Genomic DNA, 12,583 nt, shown 5'->3' on the forward strand with positions numbered 1-12,583 from the left:
TTCATTACTGTAGGATGTGGGTCAAAAAAGATCTTACTGCAATTTATATCAACAAGTGTTCTGCCTACGTTTTCCTCTAAGAGTTTTATAGTGTCTGGCCTTACATTTAGGTCTCTAATCCATTTTGAGTTTATTTTTGTGTATGGTGTTAGGGAGTGTTCTAATTTCATTCTTTTACATGTAGCTGTCCAGTCTTCCCAGCACCACTTATTGAAGAGGCTGTCTTTGCTCCATTGTATATTCTGGCCTCCTCTGTCATAGGTACATGGAGTTTATCCCTGGTCAGCCCTCTCCTTTCTTAGCTTCCATGATTTTACTGATTCTCTGCTTACTTCTAGAGCCATTCCTCATCTCTTGCTACAACTTTTTCCTCTGCCCATCCCTTAAATACTGTACAGCATTCTCCCAAGTTCTATCTTCTGCCATCTTCTTGGCTTTTATTCTTCTTGGCTCTTTCAACTATTCCACAGGGTTTGGCCACCATGTGTGTACTAAGGACTGCCAAATGTTTTTCTCCAGTTCAGTCCTCTAGCTCCTAAGCACTAGACTCATATATTCTTCTGCCTACTGAACGTCTCCACTCAGATAAGAGATTCAAATCAACAGGCCCCAAATTAGCTCATCATGGTTCCCATCCCACCTCTCAACCTTGTGCTTCCTGCCGACAGCTCCATCCACCCAGTTGCACTGGCCATGGGTATAGCCATAAACTGGGGAATGCCTCAGACTGTTCCCTTTCCCTCACCTGCTATCCAATCACACACTGCTGGATTTACTGACTAAATCGCAAATAAACCACTTTCTCTCCATTTGTCTTGTCCTCTCTTAGTTAACACAGGAGAGTCTCCATTCTCCTCTCGACCAATTCCATCCTCTATTCAGCCACGAGAGTACTGGATCTAAAATGCAAATCTGCGGACTTCCCTGGCGGTCCAGTGGTTAAGACTCTGTGCTTCCATTGCCGGGGGCGTGGGTTCGATCCCTGGTCAGGGAACTAAGATCCCACATGCCGCAGGGCTCGGCCAAAAAAAAAAAAAAAAAAAAAAAGTGCTAATCTACTCATGACCCTTAGTGCTGGAAATTCTACAGCACCTCCTCTGATGAACCCTTTACCATGGTAGACAAGATTTGCCATGCCCTAAACCTTGCTGACTTCTCCAATATCACCTCCCAACCCTCCCCATTCCAGAGGTTCACACCCCCCTGAGTCACCCTCCCTCGCCTTTGTTCATGCTATTCTTTCTTGCTTGAAATGCTCTTCCTCACCTTCTTTACCAGACAAATGCCTGTCAGGACTCACGGCCAGGTCACTTTCTCTGGAAAGGCTTACTTGTTGCCTCTTTTATATGCCCCCCACACCTTCTACCAATGTCTGTCACCACACACATCACATTGGATTTCAGTTCTCTTTTATGTGCTTATCATCCCAACAAGACCACAAACTCCTGGAGCCCACGAAGGGTAGAAAGAGCACAGGATTTAGGGTCAGAGGACTGGGTTCCAAGTCATAAGTCTACTACTTACCAACTGCAAAGTTCTGAAATGTCACTTGGTCTTTCTGCGCCTCAATGATTCTATTATCTAACTGATAGGATTCTCAGATCACCTGTACTGGGCTAAGTCATATGACATATCTGCTATTTCCTCAGCTTTAAGATAGCTGAGTAATCTCTAGAGTCCCTTCCAGGTTTAAAAGTTTTCTAAGCTTATAAGGGATATTTGACATTTTCCTGCAACCAAGAGAATTTACAAATACATAACCTGTTAAAAATTATTCAACACACACAACAAGTAAAAAGGAAGCTCTGCTAACAGACATAAAATAGACTGCTGGATTAACACTCTATTTATTAAATAGGGCCCTCTATTTCCTCTGCAAAACTTTCTACCTGATGCCCAGGGCACACTAAATGCCTGCAGCTAGCAGGTTCTTCCCCACCGTGCTGGCATACTTCTGCTCCTAACTAGCATTGGTTCTAGCATGACCAAGAGTCAACTGAATTTGTTTGTCTAATTTTGGTCATTGAATTTAGTATGGTACAAACTAGGAAGATATGAGGGTGAAATGAAAGAGTGGTTTTCTATGAAAAACAGGCTGAATGCTTTGGAATTCTTTCAAATCGTGAGCGAACAAGAAAACCGTAGAAGATTAAAGGCGGGGAAAGATAGCAATCAAAAGTATCCTGCCCAGAAGCATCACAATTGCCTAAGTTCTTACCTTACAGAAACCAAAACTAGAAATTGTGTGTGATGCATTTTGAGAAAGGTGACATCCAATTCCAATCAGAGGACCCATTAAAGGCAAAGACCTTAACTCCAAATTTTTAAGTTTAGGTAAAGAATTACATATACATGCTTAAGTTAAAATGAAAATGTAAAGTTTGTCTGTATCACTTACCTGACTTTTTGGATTAAGGAGCCCCCTGCTATAGAGAAGAGGACCCTGGCTGAGACAAGCATTTTAAAATCAAATGAGGAAAACAGGACTGACTCACCCCACTGAAAGTCACCCTGTAGAGCCTTTGTTTAATTTCTTCCTTCTAAATGTGACTGAAATGCTTGATATGTCTTCTATAAAAGAATCCCAGGGAGAGGGAAGTAACATAATGTTCATCCACCATACTTCATCCAAAATAAACAATTCCGTATAGCACCCTCAGCTGATAGAACGGAATATGAAAAGCCACATTTCTGCTTTTTCCTCCCACTGTAATGATTTCTCAATAGGCAGATTTAAGCACTTATCAGAGAAGGAGAACAAAAAAAAAAGATTGGTCTGTGTCAGAGGTAGTAGGGAACATACATCACAAAAACCCTCTTTTCATGTCAGGATTAGTACTAAAATCTCTAGAATTAGCAGTTTCATGAGGTTAAGATTTGTTCTTGAAGCTGGATCGAAGAAGTTGAAAGGAGATGAGGAAATATTTCAAGGAAATATTGAACAGAAAGAGATTTCGCTTTTGAATAAATGCCTCATGAAAATGTGATCAGAAGAAGAAACAAACTTTAGGATTATCACCCTCTCACAAATCCACCATTTTAATATGTGCTTAGTATAATCTCATGCATTAAAATGTTGGGAGTATAATTAAAATCTGAATGATCATTGCTGGAAGCCCACTATTTTTATACCCCTTGGAAGATTATACTGTATTCTATACATTGATTAAATGTAATAATAAAAGACTAAGGAAGGTGCAGGTGCCAAAACTTTCAAGCTAGCAATTAATATCATTAATCTATAATCCAAACTGATATCTAAAAAGTCACCTAGGGACTTCCCTTGTAGCACAGTGGTTAAGAATCCGCCTGCCAATGCAGGGGACACGGGTTCGATCCCTGGTCCAGGAAGATCCCACACGCCGCAGAGCAACTAAGCCCTTGCGCCACAACTACTGAGCCCGCACGCCACAACTACTGAAGCCCCCGCACCCTAGAGCCCACGCGTCGCAACTACTGAAGCTCGCGCCGCCTAGAGCCCGTGCTTGGCAACAAGAGAAGCCACCGCAATGAGAAGCCTGCGCACCAAAAAGAAGAGTAGCCCCTGCTTGCCACAACCAGAGAAAGCCCGTGCGCAGCAACGAACACCCAATGCAGCCTAATAAATAAATAAATAAATGAAAAGTGACCTAAAAATTACTGTTCTCAATAGGCTAAAATACAATTTCGGTCACTTCTTTTAATGTTGTTAGCCTGGATCAGAGCCATCACTTCTGTTGGAAAGCCAGGCAAATTGTGTAACCCCCCAGAAAGAAACTGTTTATCCACTTTCCTCACCCTTCCTGCATTGACAGAGCACTTATGCACAGCTAGCACTCTTTGTGATGCTTTGAAGATACAAAGAATAAATAAGTCCCCTGCCCCTGGGAGTTCACAGTCTGTTTGAGAGGTCAAAATACTCACAGTAAAAAGAAATAGAAATGAGGTCCAAAAAGGGTTCTTTGAGCTCCTTCATGGCTCTGGATATACAAGATGATTTTAGCATGCTGTGTGAGAAACCTCCTGTGATGATGACGCTAGAGGAATGAAGGACCCTATGTCCCCAACACTCCCTCACTTTGCAAAAACCTTGCACTGGCTTTCAATTGCTCTTTTTTTAAATTTTTATTGGGGTAGAATTGATTTACAATGTTGTGTTAGTTTCAGGTGTACAGCAAAGTGAATCTGTCATACAAATACATTTATCCACTCTTTTTTAGATTCTTTTCCCATAAAGGCCATTACATAGTATTGAGTAGAGTTCGCTGTGCTATACAGTAGGTACAAATGAAAATGTAATTATACATTTTAGTAGTTATCTATTTTATATTTTATCTATTTTATATATAGTGGTGTGTATGTGTCAGTTGCTCTTCAGGTAACACCCCAAATCCCTGACCAGGCCTCGGGGACTGTGACACCTCTCTGACATCCTCCTCATGCACCCTCTCCCCCCCACATTGGTCTCTGCATTCTAGCCCCACTGGCCCTTTTCGTTCCTTCCAGATTTGCAAATTCTGTCCTCGCTGCCTAGATGACTCCTTTCCCTCCCCACCACTTTACTTAACAAGCAAATCCACCTCCACATTCAGTTGCAGCATCATTTCCTAAGAGGCACCCCCGACCCAGCCCCCTCCATCTAACAGATCAAGGTCCCCTGTTAGCACTTGTATTTTGCCATGATAGCACTTTGCACAATTGTGGTGCAGCCATTGTGTGTTTAGTTGTCCAACCACAGTCTCTATAGTGGCATTTTCCACAACTGCAGCTAAACAGTCTTGTATTTAGTTGTCTGACAGCTGTTGGTCTCAATGTGAGCTCAGTGAAGGCAGTGTGGGTCTCTACCTGTCCTGCTCACTGCTATATCCCCAGGAACCAAAACAGAGATTGTCACCTGGCAAAGATTCTCTCATTAACCAAACTCTGCTCAGGCTCTCTGAACTCTTCTTCAGCTAGGCTTGACTTTTGGGTTTCTATGTTCATCTCTATGTAGTCCAATTTTAACAAGAATCCTGCTGAGTTTAGCTATCCTCAGTACCTGATTACCCTCGATATCTAGTCAAGTTTCCCATTCTCCACCATCCCCCAGGTGATGTGTGATCACCCTGGCCTGCTTTCAGCAAGAATCCTGCTAGGTTCGTTTAGCCAGAATTCCCCTTATCCTTGGTGTTGCCTCTTGGTAATTTTCTATCCACTGACCCCCACCCTACTCCTTGGCTACAAATTCCCACTTGCCCTCGCCCATGCCCATATTTGGAACTGAACCCAGTCCTGTACTAATGTCTCTTTCCCCCTACTGCAATAGTCTTGAATAAAATCTGTTTTTACTGCTTTAAGGTTCAGTAAATATTTGTTGAAAGAATTAATGAATGAATTATAATACACGTAATTAACATTAAAATACCCTTAATAATAAATACTTGCTTTTCTAAAGTGGAAGGGTAAATCTGAATTAACAAAGTCATTTTCTCCATTATATGTTCATTCCCTTGGCAAATTTTTACTGAGAACCTACTATGTGCCAACCACTGTTCCAGAAGCTGGGCATACAATGGTGGAAAGACAGATCAAGTTCCTTCTTTTTAGCAAGAAAGGCAGATTTTTAAAAAAACTAATAAGACCTAAATAGACATTTCCCCAAAGAAGACATACAGATGGCCAATAGGCACATGAAGAGATGTTCAACATCACTAAGTATTAGAGAAATGCAAAACTACAATGAGATATCACCTCACACTGGTCAGAATGGCCAACATCCAAAAGTCTACAAATAATAAATGCTGGAGAGAGTGTAGAGAAAAAGGAACCCTCCTACATTGCTGGTGGGAATGTAAATTGGTGCAGTCACTATGGAAAACAGTATGGAGGTTCCTTAAAAAACTAAAAATAGACTTATCATATGATCCGGCAATCCCACTCCTGGCCATATATCCAGAAAAGATGAAAACTCTGATTCAAAAAGATACATGCACCCCAATGTTCACAGCAGCACTATTTATAATAGCCAAGACATGGAAGCAACCTAAATGTCTGTCAGCAGATGAATGGATAAAGAAGATGTGGTACATGTATACAAAGGAATATTACTCAGCCATAAAAAAGAAGGAAATAATGCCATTTGCAGCAACATGGATGAACCTAGAGATTATCAAGCTAAGCGAAGCAAGTAGGACAGAGAAAGACAAACATCACATGATATCACTTATACGTGGAATCTAAAAAAAATGATACAAATGAACTTACTACAGAAACAGACTCACAGACATAGAAAACAAACTTATGGTTACCAAAGGGGAAAGGTGAGGGAGGGATAAATTAGGAGTTTGGGATACAAACTACTAATAAAATAGATAAACAACAAGGAACTACTGTATAGCAAAGGGAACTATATTCAATATCTTGTAATAAACCATAATGGAAAATTATATATATATATATATATATATATATATATTTATTTATTTATTTATTTATTTATTTATTTATTTATATAACTGAATCACTTTGCTGTATACCTGAAACATTGTAAATCAACTATACTTCAATTTTTTTAAATGGCAAAAAAACTAATAAACAAATACATAATTTTAGGTAGTGTGCTATGTGCTATGAAGGATAACAGAGCTGAGTGAAGAAGTAATGAGGGTGGACGTTCATTTACACAGGATGCACAGGGAATTCACTTCACTCTGAAATTGTAGACAGGCTTCAGACAGCCTTGCTGAGTTCTCAATAATTCTAAAGAGTTTCCAAAACAATCTCCTGAATAGAATAAGACCATGAAAGGGTAATTGGCCCCCAAGCCTTCTTCAGTCTTAAATCTCCACTTGCCCGTGGACAGAACTGCCTTCAAATCAGTGCACTGCCTCGATTCTCCCACCACTGCCTGTTTTCTTACGTCTTCACCTCCCATCCCACCCTTCCTCATAGCCCCCCTGCCAGCTCCCAAGTGGTCTTCTCCACGTCTTTGTTTATTCCTACCTTCCTACCCTCGTTCATGCAGATCCCCTGCCTAGCCGGGCCTCGTCCTCAGCCAGCTCACACCCTCCGTCTCCCTTAGGCGTTCCTCCCGAGAGGCTCTCCCTGGAAAACCTCCCGCTACGGATCGCTGTCTCCCTTAAATGTAAACATGGAAGAGAAACTCTGCAGAGAACCTCACAGAACCCTATATCCTTAGTTATACATGGAGCCCAGAGACAGACCTGGGCCAGAGCACTTGTGACTTGGCAAAGGTCACACAACTGACTATGGCCAGGCAAAAACTAAAACCCAGTTCAGCCTCCTCCAACCAGGCGGTGCTTTAAATCTTTCATGTGTTATATATTTTATAATAGGTTTGTTTTGCCTCCTAACGAAACAAGAATTTGCTCGAAGGGAGAAATTAACTTCATTTGTTTTTGGATCCCCCAGATACAAAACGTAGGATGGTTCTTTGAGCACAGGGGACAGAGTTCCCATCTGTCCCATCCCATTTGTCTATTACCGCATCTAGAAAAGACCAAGACAAATTGTCATTTGGATTGAAATACAGGCCATATGGCATTCATAAAATTCATGTTGGCGGACCTAGGAGACCATTTCAAAGTAGTAAGCAGCCCCTGCAGAGCACCTGAGGAACTGCCCCCACAAGGAGAAAAACTCAGACAAAGGAAAGTTTCTTACAAGAGCCTCCAATCCAGAGTCACAAAGGCAGATGCAAGCGATGACTTGTGATTGGGTGATTGGGCTGCCACTCACATGGGCAGCTTCAGGCTGAGTGTTGGGGGGTAGGGTGCGCAGTAGGAGGCTTGTTTATCTTAACCGGGTGAATGAATCTCCCAAACCACCCCAGACCTACAAACTAGTTAGGTTAAGATAACACATCCTTATAATTCTGTCATGCATTACAATGTATAAAGCACTAAATCCTCACTGAATAGATACAGTGTAAGCGTCGTACACCATCGTTCTTTTCTTCCCTCAGTGCAAAAATCCTTAAAGAGGATCGCTTTGATGACTAACGTTCGGTAACACTTTTACTACAGAGGCCCCAAGACTTCTTTAAAAATGACTGATGATGAGTCCCAGCTACATGTGGTTCTGGCTTCCTTCTTATTTTACGAGTTCCTCAGGCGCGCTCCATGTAGATAGACATTTTCCATTAAAGGTAGATAAAGGGGATCACGATATGCCACCCCAAAGCAGGCCACACTGACATTGGAATTATTACGAGCTGAGGCATTTGATTCCTGAGATCTCTTATGCGCCTAAAAGCAGAGCCTCCCAAAAGGACTCAAGTGTTATAAGTTCCCCTCCCCGGGGCAGGGGGCGGGGGACAGGAAGCCAGCACCACACCCAGACAGACACTGCCACAAACTACCATATCACCTGTTCTCCTAAGGGCCTATTTATCCTTCCAAAGAGTCATGTGCTTTTCCATGAGGGCCTTTTCTCCCCCTCCCTCTCCCCTGCTAAGTTAGTATATAGACCCCAAGTTCAAGCCACCCCTTGGAATTGCTCATCCCTGAGTAGGTGTGTAAGTGTGATGCACACATGAGTAAACTTCTGTTTGATTTTTCTCTTGTTAATCAATCTTTTCTCAGGCTAATTTTACAGGGCCCCAGCAGAAGAACCTAGGAGGGTAGAGGAAAAAATTTTTTTCTCCCCTACAGTTTTGGTGACAAAGGTGGGATTCTATCGTCTAGTATTCCTTGCTTGGTCCAGAAGCTGCTGTTAAGAGATCCTGGGCTTCTTAACAAAAGCCACAGGAGATAAAATTTCTTACCAAAGTTAGCCTCTCAAATTTCTGCCTGCAGGGTCAGGCGGAATGAGGGTGGTGAAAGTCTGCCTTTTCAATTTAATTTTCAGGCTCAGCCAGGGACCCTAAGGAGATGGAAGAAACGTTTTTCTGCCCCTACATAGGAAAACTAAAAATACGTCAAAGAACAACTGATTCCAAGGTCTCCGTAAACTTAGTCTATCTTTCCCTCCCAGGGCTCTCATCCTCCTGTACTGAAGACACCCATCAGCTCTCACCACCGGGGACTGAAACAAAAGCACAAGAATCCTGCCCTGACAGCTGACTTAACCACGCACGATGTACCTGTGAGCCTGGAGCGGGTCTTATGTGAAATGAATCAACTTCAATCACCAGTAGGTGGGAAGAACTATAAAATGATGGCAAGAAAGTGCTCCTTACAGAAAAACACTTGATCATAACCACGTTGAAAATTGACTGCAAAATGGAAACCTATCATAAAGAATTATTTAAGAAGTCACCAAAACACTGTGATTGCCAGAGACCCTCTTATCGGAAAGTAAATGAATATATTATACTTTCACCATAGACAAGCCACTAAAACTAGTAACAAAAATTTAGGCAAAGCAACCAGATCAGGTAAACTAGTTCCTTTCCCATAAATGTTTTCTAGATTTGCATCTGCAATTTCTGTTTAGAAACAAAATCTTTACTCAGCCTGGACACCCTTACTGGAAAACAAAAGTACACACACGCACACACACACACACGCACACACACACATACTCCTAAATCTGTAGAGTGAAAACAGAAAATATTCTCTCCCTGCAGATATCAAGTATTTTAAGCCTTTTTCGTCAGCACATGACTAGGCTGAGAGCAAGCCCGTTTTACTGTACTATGGATGACAAGCATATATGCTGGGGAAGTGGTTGATTTAGGTCAGGGTTTCCTAGTCTTGGCGCTGTTGACATCTTGGGCTGGGTAATGTTTTATTGTCGGGGGGCTGTCCTGGGCACTGTAAGATGTATAGCAGCCTCCCAGGCCTCCACCCACTAAATGTGCACTCCCCACCCCCAGCCATGACAATCCAGTTTCTCCAGACTTTTGGCCTGAGGGTCAAAATCAGCCCGGGGTTAAAAACCACTCTTTAAGGCTGAAGTAGATTGTGCCCTGTGGCAATGAGACTTCAGGGAGCCCTGACAGTGTTTCAAAATTTTTCCAGTTGTAGCATCTATAGAAACTGAGATTTCTAGTGTAGCCTACTGAAAGAAAGAAACAAAGCTGCCCGAGGGCGGAGAGGCCTCTGTTTGACCCTCACTGAACCCTCACTCTATTTGAACCCACTCACTGGAGGCACAAAAGTTGGCAAGTGCTGTCAGTGGGAATCACATCCCTGACTACGCCTACCCCACCCTCCAGCCGTGGCCTGTCCCCAGCCTCCTATCCAAGCGTGATTTGCAGCCTCCAATTCAACTCTCATTCTCCTCAGTTCCCAAGTCTGGCAGAGATGCTCCAGGCAAATGACAGAATTCATGTGTGGCAACTATTTGCAGAACAAGCTAATGGGCTACTGAGTCAAATAAGTACTGAGGCAGTAAAAGGTGAGGTCCTGCTACCCTGGTCCCTGGCAATAGCAGAGCCTGGAAAGCAGGACCTTTCTCTCAGAGGCCCCTGAGTTCTTCAACAGTGACCCTGGAGGACCACCCTTAAAATGTCAGTAAATTCCACCTAACCAATCTAGCACCAGGGATGAAGAGACTCAACAGTCACTATAAACCACAGGTAATAATATCAACATTCTGGTGGAAGAAACGCAGAGGAAGAATCAGAACTCCTCCCACGAAGGGAAACAGAACAGTATAACAGAAGCAACAGGGAGCAAGAGGAGGCAAAAGACCCAACCCCAATCCTCCTGATAAGATTTAAGGGCCAAATTTTTCATTTCAATTTTTTTAACTTTCATTTTAAGTTTTAAATGTTTATCTTTAATCAGAAAATGCCTTCAAATCTCTGCACCAGATCTGAGGCACTGAGTCCCATGAGTAAAATCAAAAGTGGGCCCATCGTGTTATTTCTGGTCACGTGTTACTTTAGCGACACAGGAATAAGTATGAAACGGCTACTGCTATAGAAACAGCATCTTAAAACAGAACTGGAAGGAAGAAGGGAACCTACACTGACAGGAGAGGGGTGTGGTTGGGCATGGTGCTTTGCCTACAAAAGAATGAAAAATGGGATGGAAAGGACTTTTAAAAGATACCTTTCTGTTGTGGTATGAATGTTTATGTCCCCCTTAAAATTCTTATGTTGAAATCCTAAGCCCTGAGATGATGGTATTAGGAGGTGGGGCCTTTGAGAGGTGATAAGGCCATGAAGATAGAGCCCTTACGAATGGGATTAGTGCCCCTTATAAAAGAAATCAGTGAAGAGACCCCAGAGAGCTCTCAGCCCCTTTCTTCCACTATGTGAGGACACGGTGAGAAAACAGCTGTCTTTGAACCAGGAGATGGGCCCTCACCAAATCTGCTGGCACCTTGATCTTGGACTTCCCAGGCTCCAGAACTGTGAGAAATAAAATTCTGTTGTTTAACCCACCCAGTTTACTTATAGCAACAGACTAAGACACTTACCTAACGAGGGAAGGTAAATAAGCTGCAAAAAAAAAAAAAGTTGAAAGTATGTGGAACAGGAGTTGCTTGCTTCAAAAATGAAGGCTTTTTTTCGGACTTCCCTGGTGGCACAGTGGTTAAGAATCCGCCTGCCAGTGTAGGAGACACAGGTTCGAGCCCTGGTCCGGGAAGATCCCACATGCCGCGGAGCAACTAAGCCCATGTGCCACAACTACTGAGCCTGTGCTCTAGAGCCCGTGAGCCACAACTACTGAGCCCACGTGCCGAGAGCCCGTGCTCCTCAACAAGAGAAGCCACTGCAATGAGAAGCCCGCACGTCGCAACGAAGAGCAGCCCCCACTCGCCACAACTAGAGAAAGCCCACACGCAGTAACAAAGACCCAATGCAGCCAAAAATAATAAATAAAATTATTTTTTTTAAAAAAATGAAGGCTTTTTAAAAAATAAGCAAAGTATGCAGGTGAGACAGAGGGAAAAGTCATCTGCTTCTAACAGAAATACATCAAAGCAATTACCTAATTTACACAAGGTATCACTTAGGCTAATGCTCACCTGCTTCCTGACGAGTAAGGAGTTGGCCAGAGTGCCTGCATTTTCCTTTATTTTTATCACTTGTTTATAATATTCAATTGCTTGCTTCCTTTGAATCTAGAAAAGAGAAATTTAATTAAAGCTTTGCATCCAAGAAGCATGGCATTCATCCATTTATCCAACAAACATTCACGGAATGCTGGCACTGGGGCTGGGGTTCAGAAATGAGGAAGACTAACCCTTGCCCTCAGAGAATTTCCCGAGGTAGGAGGAGAGATTGGAGGGTGAAATGGAGGGCCAACCACCTGTGAAGGACACTGAGTGCAAACCTAGGGGTTTTGGACTTTAATATTGAAGAGTTTGCATTAAGACAGTGATGTGATCCAACTTGCATTTTAGAAAATTCACCTGGGTGCAAATGCAGAGGATAAACTGAAGCAGGTGAGGCTACAGAAGGGGAGACCAGCTGGTCCAGAGGAAGAATGATAAGGGTCTGAGCTAATGCAGTGGCCACAGATGTGACCGGACACCTGCTAAGTCTTGGCGTCGCATGGAATGTGGTGGTCCTGGTGCTGGGAGCGCTGGCATCTGCACGTGCAGTAGGATGATGAGGTTAGGAGCTTGAGCTCTGAGGTCAAGCGTGCCTGGTAGTGATGCGGTGGTTAGGCACTACGGCTCTGCAATCAGACTCCCCTGGTGCTAA

At 42.9% G+C, this 12,583-nt stretch overlaps 1 pseudogene; it reads right to left on the reverse strand.

Annotated features, from left to right (window-relative positions):
- The window catches only part of LOC118902807, a 79,414-nt pseudogene that overhangs the window by 7,208 nt on the left and 59,623 nt on the right, over positions 1-12,583 (reverse strand).

This window comes from Balaenoptera musculus, chromosome 10 (genome assembly GCF_009873245.2).
Source record: "Balaenoptera musculus isolate JJ_BM4_2016_0621 chromosome 10, mBalMus1.pri.v3, whole genome shotgun sequence".
NCBI lineage: Eukaryota > Metazoa > Chordata > Mammalia > Artiodactyla > Balaenopteridae > Balaenoptera > Balaenoptera musculus.